At 44.2% G+C, this 9,175-nt stretch overlaps 1 pseudogene; it reads right to left on the bottom strand.

The window, feature by feature from the left end:
* Positions 1–1,008: 1,008 nt before the first annotated feature.
* Positions 1,009–8,334, bottom strand: LOC128110606 (N-alpha-acetyltransferase 10-like; annotated as a pseudogene).
* Positions 8,335–9,175: the final 841 nt, after the last annotated feature.

Below are 9,175 nucleotides of genomic sequence, written 5' to 3'. Positions count from 1 at the left end.
CCTGTAGGATTATGTGGTATGCCTGTAATATGCTTTATATTGTAATAAACAAAAAACTGTTTCATTTTAACAGAGACATATGATGGAGCATTATCAGTTTTGATTTGTGCAGGTATACCCATGATGGCCATAACTTCTAGCAAATGAGTGATTACAGAATCAGCTTTTTCAGAACTCAAAGCAGTTGCCCACTGAAATCCTGAATAAGTATCGATAGTGTGGTGTACATATTTCAGTTTTCCAAATTCTGCAAAGTGAAACACGTCCATCTGCCAGATTTCATTCCTTTCAGTACCCTTTGGGTTACATCCTGCTGGTAATGGTGTTTGATTGTAGAAGGAACAAGTAGGACATTTCTTTACTATTTCTTTGGCTTGTTGCCAGGTTATAGAAAAATCCTTTTTTAAACCTTTACTATTGACATGATGCTTTTTATGAAATTCTGTGGCGCCAAATGTAGATGTAACCAACGGTCTTATTAAATAAGAAACACAGAGAAGATTCAGAGAAGAAAGCCAAGAGGTCAGAGCTAAGAGCCTCACCCTTCCTGATTCAGCGATCCTCTTCAGCCAAGAGAGCTCTCCGAAAAGGACCTACTTCCTGTGTGTATGTCTTTATATACTCTAGTTGTTCTGCCTTCTCATTGGTTGTAAACCCACACATGTGACTGCCTCGTCACTGCCTGTATGTACCGCCCCCAGGTCCTTAAAGGCGTGCGCCACCGCTGTCATGCACTTGCTATGGCTCTAATAGCTCTGACCCCCAGGCAACTTTATTTATTAACATACAATTAAAATCACATTTCAGTACAAGTAAAATACCACCACAGGAAACCTCAAGTGGGAACTGTCCCTGTGAGACTGGCCTGTGGGCATTGTCTTGATTGATGATTGGTGTGGGAGGGCCCGACTCAGAGTGTGTGTTAAACCACTGGGCAGGGGGTCCTGGGTTATATAAGAAATTTGTCTGAACATGAGCAGGGGAAGCAAGCTAGTATGGCAGTGGTTCTCAACCTGTGAACCATGACCTCTTTGGGGTGTCGAACAACCCTTTCACCAGGGTCACCTTAGAACAACATCAGAAAAGACAGACATTTATATTGTAGTGCATAACAGTAGCAAATTACAGCTATGAAGTAGCAACGAAACTAATTTCATGGTGGGGGTCACCACAGCAGGAGGAACTGTATTCAAAGGTCACAGCGTTAGGAAGGTTGGGAACCGCTGCTCTCTGATCTTGGCTTCTGTCCTTGCCTTGCAGGTTTCTTGAGTTTGACTTTGACTTCCTTTGATGATGGACTGTAGCTTGTAAGCCTAATAAGCTCCTTACTCCCCCAGTTTTGTCTTGTTTTATCAGAACAGTAGAGGACAAATCAGAGCAGAAATTGGTACCCAAGACCTGACAGGGTGCTTGCTGAAGCTGGAAGAATTTTTTAAATACAAAATGGGTAACAGAGAAAGGTAGTTATAAATACCTTTATTGTGAAGTATGTCTTCAATCCCAGTGCTTCAGAGGTAGAAGCAGATGGATCTCTGTAAATTCAAAATCTGCCTGGTCTACACGGGGTGTTCCAGGACAGCCAGGGCTACACAATGAGACCTTGTCTCAAAAACAAACAAAAACAAACAACAAACAAAGAACCAGCTAAGGCCATGTGACAAGTTGCAGAATTGAAGATTGTAACTGACATGAGCTTCCCGTCTTATAATAAATCTAATCAGTTCTATTCTTTTAGAGAACCTTGACTAATATAACCCCCTACCTGTAACTATGGCAGAACCCAAATAATGAGTTAATAAGTGCAACTAGAATGTGAAGCAATTGGAACACTGAAATTCTACGTGTGAGACGGAAATCAATGCTTTCTGTTGCACAGAAATGTTATTATCTGTAATAAATTTGAAGATGCGGCTACTAACATTTAGCAGTCATGGGGCTGAAGAGATGTCTCAGTGGTTAAGAACACTTGCTGCTTTTGCAGAGGATCTGGGTTTGGTTCCCAGCACCCACATGGTGGCTCACAACCATATGGAACTTTAGTTCCAAGAGATCCAACACCCTCTCTGTCTTCTGAGGGAATTTCTCTCTTGTGGTTCTCTAAATACAAGCAAACAACGTACTCATACACACACACACACACACACACACACACGGCTATAGGGTGACATTTATTGGAAAAGCACATGGGGTTAGGCTGGGGCCAGGTGGGGTAGGCAGAGTCAAAGGCCACTGAGCTGTCTTTGACGTCTGTCTCTCACTGACCTCACTGAAGTCCTTGCTGTCCCACCACTGTCCTCAGCCGCCAGGCCCTTCTCCTCACAACAGGCCTCTCCTGAGTTTGGAAGCATGTTGCCCTCTACCTTGTTCTCCATGGCCGCCAGCACAGTCAGCCTGCCCTTCTCCTTCTGCTCCTGGTGCTCTCTCAGCTGCTGCCAGGAGGCCAGGGGGAAGCACCTGGAAATAAACATGCCAACAGGAGGCAAGAGGAGCAGGCTCTGGGGCTGCCTTAGCATCAGCATGAGGTACCATTTCATTGCCTACGCATCTTCACCATCTGCATAGTATCTAGGCTCCACTTCACTGATCTGAAGTTGAGGATGTGGGAATAGAGATGCAGGGCAGCCCAGTTATTCTTCCCGACATGCAGGGAGACATAGTTGGTCTTGAAGATCTCTATCATGGCTCGAGAAGCCTGGTCCATCAGCTTCTGAACCAGGCCAAGGCGTGGGTGGGAATGCTTCACAGCCAGAGAGGTGATATGTCAGTGGGGTACTTCCGGTTTGGCCAGATCTCCCCATTCTCACCCTCAGCTACGTAAGAGAGCTGGGGTCAGGAGAGGCCATGATAGAAACGGTGCTTCATCTGGTAGTTCTGGGGCGGGCAGAGGAGGTTGCGGTGCTGGTCCTCGGATGTACCCAGAGGTTAGCGAACGGGTGCCTGCTCTCAGCTGCCGCTTGGGAGCAGGGCAGGAATGACGGGGAATGACGGATATACATATATTTTTAAAAAGATTTATCAACATAAGAAATAAATACAGCTGATAAAATCGTTCACCGTAGTCACCTATGTACAAAGAAATTGGAAAGACGAATGCTTATTGCACCATTGTGAATGGAAAGGAAATCCAAGGTTGGTCAAGAAGAAAGTAGGTAAACTTGGTATTTTCTTCAGTGAAATGCTGTTCAGTACTTAAGTGAAGACACTGCATGTGTTATGATACCACATATCAGATAAATATCGAAGAGAAGGGACTGAGCAAATGAAAAAGTTGTAGCTACAAGGTAATATCATTTCTTTAAAAATTTCTAACAGAAAATAATGCTATGACTTATTTACAGATATATTCATATGTTGCAAAGAGTAGAAAATATTCAAGGATGTGACCAGTGCAAAATTCAGCATGGTGGTGACCTTTGGACGGTAATGTGCTAGAGAGGGAAATACAGATCATTACATTACAGACTCTTTGTTTAATTCCTTATAAAAATATCTGATACTAAGGTCTGAAAAAGCTGGATAGTCAGTATGTGATATTTGTTGTTTTAGTCTATATATTTTCTGCAGATTGAAAGTATTTCATAACAAAATAGAAAAATGGTTTGAGGCAATATTCTACCTTGGTTATTACAAAAAAAAAATCTGACCTCTAACAATTGTATACTTCTAATATTTAAGGGTTTCCCCTTTCCTCTAGGATTGCACAGCAGTGCAAACATCAATTGATACATCATGGTTATGAAATACTGATAATGGGAGTAGCAGGTCTCCCACATATCCATTCCTTTTCTGCTTGTGAAAGCGAAGGTCCAAATGGTTTTCATTTATTCATCAACCACTTAGAGACTGCCTACTGAGACAGCTACCATGATAAATAAGACATGAGCCTGACTTGAGACACCTGACTGACTGGCACCATGCTTGTGTACACAATGATAACACACACCTGTGACAAATGCCCATGGAGGCTTGGGCAAGGCTCTTGGGGAATGGAGAGTCGAGTAATCCAGCCACAGGGAGAGGACAGATTATCTGGAAGGCTTTGAGGAAGAATTCGGATGAGTCCTGAGCAATAAGCAAGAGAGAGAGGTAGGCAGGGAGTGTCAGTGCAGCCTGATACACAGAGTCAAGGTCCTGAAAGAAAGAACAGCAGTTGAGGCTTCTTGGAGACTGGGGTCAGGACCCCAGGACTCTAGACAGACGGAAATGAAGAATTCAGGCTCAGATCTCACATGGATAACATGTAACCCCCACGAGTTTGGACACTACACAGAGAGCTTAGGAAGGGCCAGTGACAGATCCATTAAGAAGGAGCAGAGTAGTAACAATTTTTGAGCATTTTCCAAGAAATCTTCATGTGTAGATGGTCTACTCGCATAGCAGAAGAGATCTCTGAGGCTTCCAGGCCTCCTCTGTCACCCTGATCTGATGAAAACATGCTTCTGTCCTAAGTGAATGTTTCAGCAGGTTTACAGCTTCCTTGGTCACTCTGAAATGATAAAACTTCTGTTTGTCATGAAATCCTAAAACTCTAGATGTAAAAGCCCTTCTCCACTTCTTAATTGAAACAACCTGTAGAGGGGGAGGGGAGGGTTTTCTTAGCCACTTCTTTCTCAGTCACTAGTACCATGTTGAACCCTTCCAAGGGTATAAAGGAGTTAGCTGAAATGAGTCTTACTTGAATGATGCAGTCAGGGTGTGAAGCTAGGATTCCTCCCACACAGCAGGAGTCCAGAGCTGGCCACATATCGGTGTGTAGTCCTCTAAGATCCCACACTAAAGGCTGGAAGGTGACCTTTCTCCTGTCATATTCCCATCAGTTGCTCACTTCTCCCATTAGGAAAGGTTACAGCCTCAGGTTTTTGCTGGGGTCTACTGCACATTTAACGGTCTTCCTGGAGGAGGTAGGATGAGCCAGGCGATCCGTCTTCGGTACTAATTTGAGTCCACTGCGATCAAAGACCTTTAACCGCTAGAAATGGAAGCACAGCATGGATCTCCCTACTGCCTCTCTGGCAGATCAAGACACAACCTCTTATCTTTAAGCTCACACATGAGTCGTTCCCACATTCTCTGGATTCCAGAGAACAGTTGCCAAGCTCTTTGAAATCCCTTGAGCTCTTCTTATTCTGCCTGCAGTGGGAAGTACTCTACCCCTGTCTGTTGGCGGTAAACTCTCCTACAAACACATCAGCACTGCCTGGCAGACCCGAAGCCCTCCCTATGCCCTTCCTGTTTCACCCATGTCTTCTTTATCCTCTGGTCAGCGCTGACAAAACTAGTCTTACATTTTTCTCAGCTTGACTTACATGAATATTCTGGAAAGGGGAATGTTAAACTCTGGGCCTCAGGGCAAATCTGGCCCACCACCTGTTTGGGTAAATAAAATGGTCCTGAATAAGGAAACGCTCATTCATTTACATATCACCGTGGCTCCTTTGAAGCTACAGCGGCTAGTTGCAACAGAGACAGTATGGCCTGCATGCCTAAATACTAATCATCTGGCTTTTTATAGAAAAAGGTTCCCGGCCTCTGTTTCAGAAATGTATTGCTCAATATGGTGGCAACTAACAATATGTGTATTTACATTTAAATTAAATTAAAAATGTAGTTTTTGCAGGTGTGGTGGTTGAGTGGAAAAAATAAAAAAGGAGGCCATGACTGCTCCTAGGTATGGTGGAGGAGGTTTACTGTAGATGTGACAGAGAGCATAGCCAGAGGCAGGGACATCTGGGAGAGTCCAGAGTGGACATGACCCTGAGCTGGGCCATGTGAGGAGAATAGGGAGGGGAGATGGGAGAGCCAGGAGACCAGGAGAACAAGAGGTCAGGAAAGGGTAAAAAAAGGGCCCATAGCCAGTAGCCAAAATGTCTGGATTATCTAGGGAAGAGCGGCAGTGGAAGGGTGTTCTAGCCCCTGGGCTAGAGAGTCCAGGGTAGAGGATGGGAATGCCAGCCACGCCCTGTAACAGGTAGGGACTGGTGGATGGGGGGAGAACCTGTTGGCCAGGCCCATTTTGATATGTTAAACAGGAACCTCAGTTTACCTTAGTCCTGGGTTTGAGACCTAAACAGTGGTCATACCTGCAATACCAGCAACAAAGAGACAGGAGCAGAGGCAAAGGCAGGATCATGGAACAGATGAGTTCATCAGGCTGAAGAGATGGAGTGCCTACTGCTCTTGCAGAGAACCAGAGGTCAATTCTCAGCACCCATGCCAGGGAATTCATTACCATCCATAACTTTACCTCCAGTGGACCTGACGGCCTCTCCTGGCCTCTGCCAGCACCTGGACAAACCCACACACAGATCCACACGCATATACACATAATTAAAAATACAAGAAATCTTTTTTTTTAAAGTATGAGGTCAGCATGGGTTACATAGCAAGATACTTGCTCAATAACCTAAACACAAACACAAGTGAAACACAAATGTAGTACCTGAGTGCTGTGGGATAACGCTTTTGTACACTGTTTTAATAAAACGCTGATTGGCCAGTAGCCAGGCAGGAAGTATAGGTGGGATAAACAGACAAAGAGAATTCTGGGAAGAGAAAGGCTGAGTAAGGCAGACCATCCAGGAAGCAGCATGTAATGGCACACAGGTAAAGTCATGGAAATGTGGCAACATATAGATGAACAGAAATGGGCTGAGTTTAAGTGTAAGAGCTTGTCAATAGTGAGCCTGAGCTAATGGCCAAGCAGTTTTAATTAATATAAGCCTCTGTGTGTTTACTTGGGTCTGAGCAGCTGTGGACTGGGTGGGACACAGGAAAACTTCTAGCTACACCCGAGTTCTACTAACATTTCAAGTGTTCAATAATCATGTGTGCCTAGAGTTGCCACACTGAGTAACAGGTGTATTTCCATCATTGCAGAACATTCTGTTGGGGAGGGCTGATGCACAACATTGCTTCTGTATGCAGTGGCATGTGGTACTCTAGAATTCTTTTTTTTTTTTTTTTTTTTTTTTGTTTTTCGAGACAGGGTTTCTCTGTGTAGCTTTGTGCCGTTCCTGGATCTTGCTCTGTAGACCAGGCTGGCCTCGAACTCACAAAGATCCGCCTGCCTCTGCCTCCCAAGTGCTGGGATTAAAGGCGTGCGCCACCACCGCCCGGCTAGAATTCTTGTTGGTCTTTCTGACATCAACCTGAGCTAAGACTGAAAATGCCCTACTCGTTTAACATGCTATTATGCTATCACATGTTACTCTCATTTAATCCTCTTAATGGCCCTATGAAATTGTCATACAGCTACAGATTATGAAATGGAGGCTTTGGAAAGTTAGAAACGGAAGTTATCATGGGATAACACTTTCCTTTTGGGAAAAGCACTTGTGCAGCTTGTGGTAGAACTTGTGACAGAAGGGAAGATATGGGCTAGCACAGTAATCCAGTAATACAGGTGAGAGATGAGTCATTTCCTGAAGCTAGCACAGAGTGAGGATTCCAAGCGGTGTAGCTTATGACAACAGGATCTAGTCTCTCCCAATTCCTATGGAGCCCTTCTAGTGAAGACCCTAGGGAGAATCTGCCCTTGCTTCCTCTGGCTTTTGGGCAGTTGCTGGAGTTCCTTGTCTTGCAGCAACAATCCTGCAAAGTCCTGCCTCCAGCATCATCCACTCTTCTCTGTGTGTTTCTAATAAGTTCCTCTCTTCTTCTAAAGATCCCAGCCACTAGCCTATGGCTGACCCTAATGCAGTGTGGCCCATTTGACCTGCAAAGAGCCTACTTCCAATAGACACACACTCACAAGTATGCAGGGCTAGGACCTCAACATACCATACTACAGGACTCAATACCGCCCCCAAGTGGGTGTGAGAACTAGTACACAGAGAAGGTGGTAAAGGAATGGGGGAGTGAAATTCAGACTATAACTGTACTTTATTATCATTCATGAAGCTTGAGAACTCTAAGACAACTCGGAGGCGTGTGATCATGGCCAAGAGAAGGGGAAAAAACCAAAGGAAGAAGTCCCAGTGGGGAGAAAGATGATGGTTATGCTTACAGGCCACCTAAGCTGGGTTTTGCATTAGAAAACTATGGAGGTAGGGATACAGATGTAGGATACAGATCACCAGGGGTGAGAACTGTGGCACAAAGGACCACGGCTGCATGCTAGAGAAAGAGCTTTCCATGAAAAGAACTAAGAATGTGAACCCAAGAGAGTAAGAACACCTGGAGGACAGGCTGTGGGGCAAGTTCCAGGACACAAATGCCTTTGGACTAAAGGAGTAATGAACAGTGTTTTACACTTACATTACTCCAGTTAACAGGAGGGATAAAAATGGTGATGATGTGGAAATCCAGACAAAGCTGGAGGATCTTCAGGTCCATCTAGATCAGAGTGCATGCCAGAACAACTGCTGGGGATCAGGTGAATAAACCGAAGGGAACCGACTTCTATCAAGAAGCTTGTCTATGGAGGAAGCAGAAGGAAAGAGCGCTATAAGTTGATATAGGAGCAAAGGGAAATGGTTTTTTCTGTTTGGTGTTGCTTAAGATGGGGCTATTTGAGCTTATTTAGATGCTGAAGGGAGAGCTGGGTGGGATGATTCTAGAACAAATGAGGATTAATGATGTAGCAAACTGAGAAGAAATGAAGGGTTGAGAGTACAGATTCTGATGGGAGGAAAAACACGTTTTCCCAGTGAGACGGAGGAGCCAGACAGGGCACAGTGGGAAGTCTAGGAGGATGGGGCAGATGTTTAATGACATTCTTACCTGCTGGTCTTTAGTGGCCTGTCATATATAAGGGGAGGTCATCAATAACAACAGTCTTAAGAGTTCCAAGAAATACTCTTCTTTATGTGAGTGGTAGATTCTTTAATACTATATCCTTTGAGATTAACATTTTTTATTATCAATCATGAAAGCACAAAAGACTATATAAATCATTTTGACATGATCCTGAAATTCATTACCCAAGTTGTTTCTCTCCAAGAGATTTGCTTCTCTCCTTTGGATTACTATTTGAATTACTATTATTATTACTGCTCATATTAGGTATAGGGAACTCAGCTGAGAGAGGTTCAGCTGGCAATTGTCACCTACAGGTTCCTAAGAGGCCTGGACCTTAGCCGGGAGTCTCGTCATTTCATCATTGTTTCTCACAAATGATTTCATTGCCATCAGATAACTTAATGATCTGTCCCCACTAGAGACTTTTAGAAAAATT

Source organism: Peromyscus californicus, unplaced genomic scaffold (assembly GCF_007827085.1).
Source record: "Peromyscus californicus insignis strain IS unplaced genomic scaffold, ASM782708v3 Scaffold_15__1_contigs__length_86483966, whole genome shotgun sequence".
Lineage (NCBI taxonomy): Eukaryota > Metazoa > Chordata > Mammalia > Rodentia > Cricetidae > Peromyscus > Peromyscus californicus.
The sequence above is the reverse complement of the archived record's forward strand: the minus strand, read 5'-3'. Positions and strand labels throughout refer to the sequence as shown.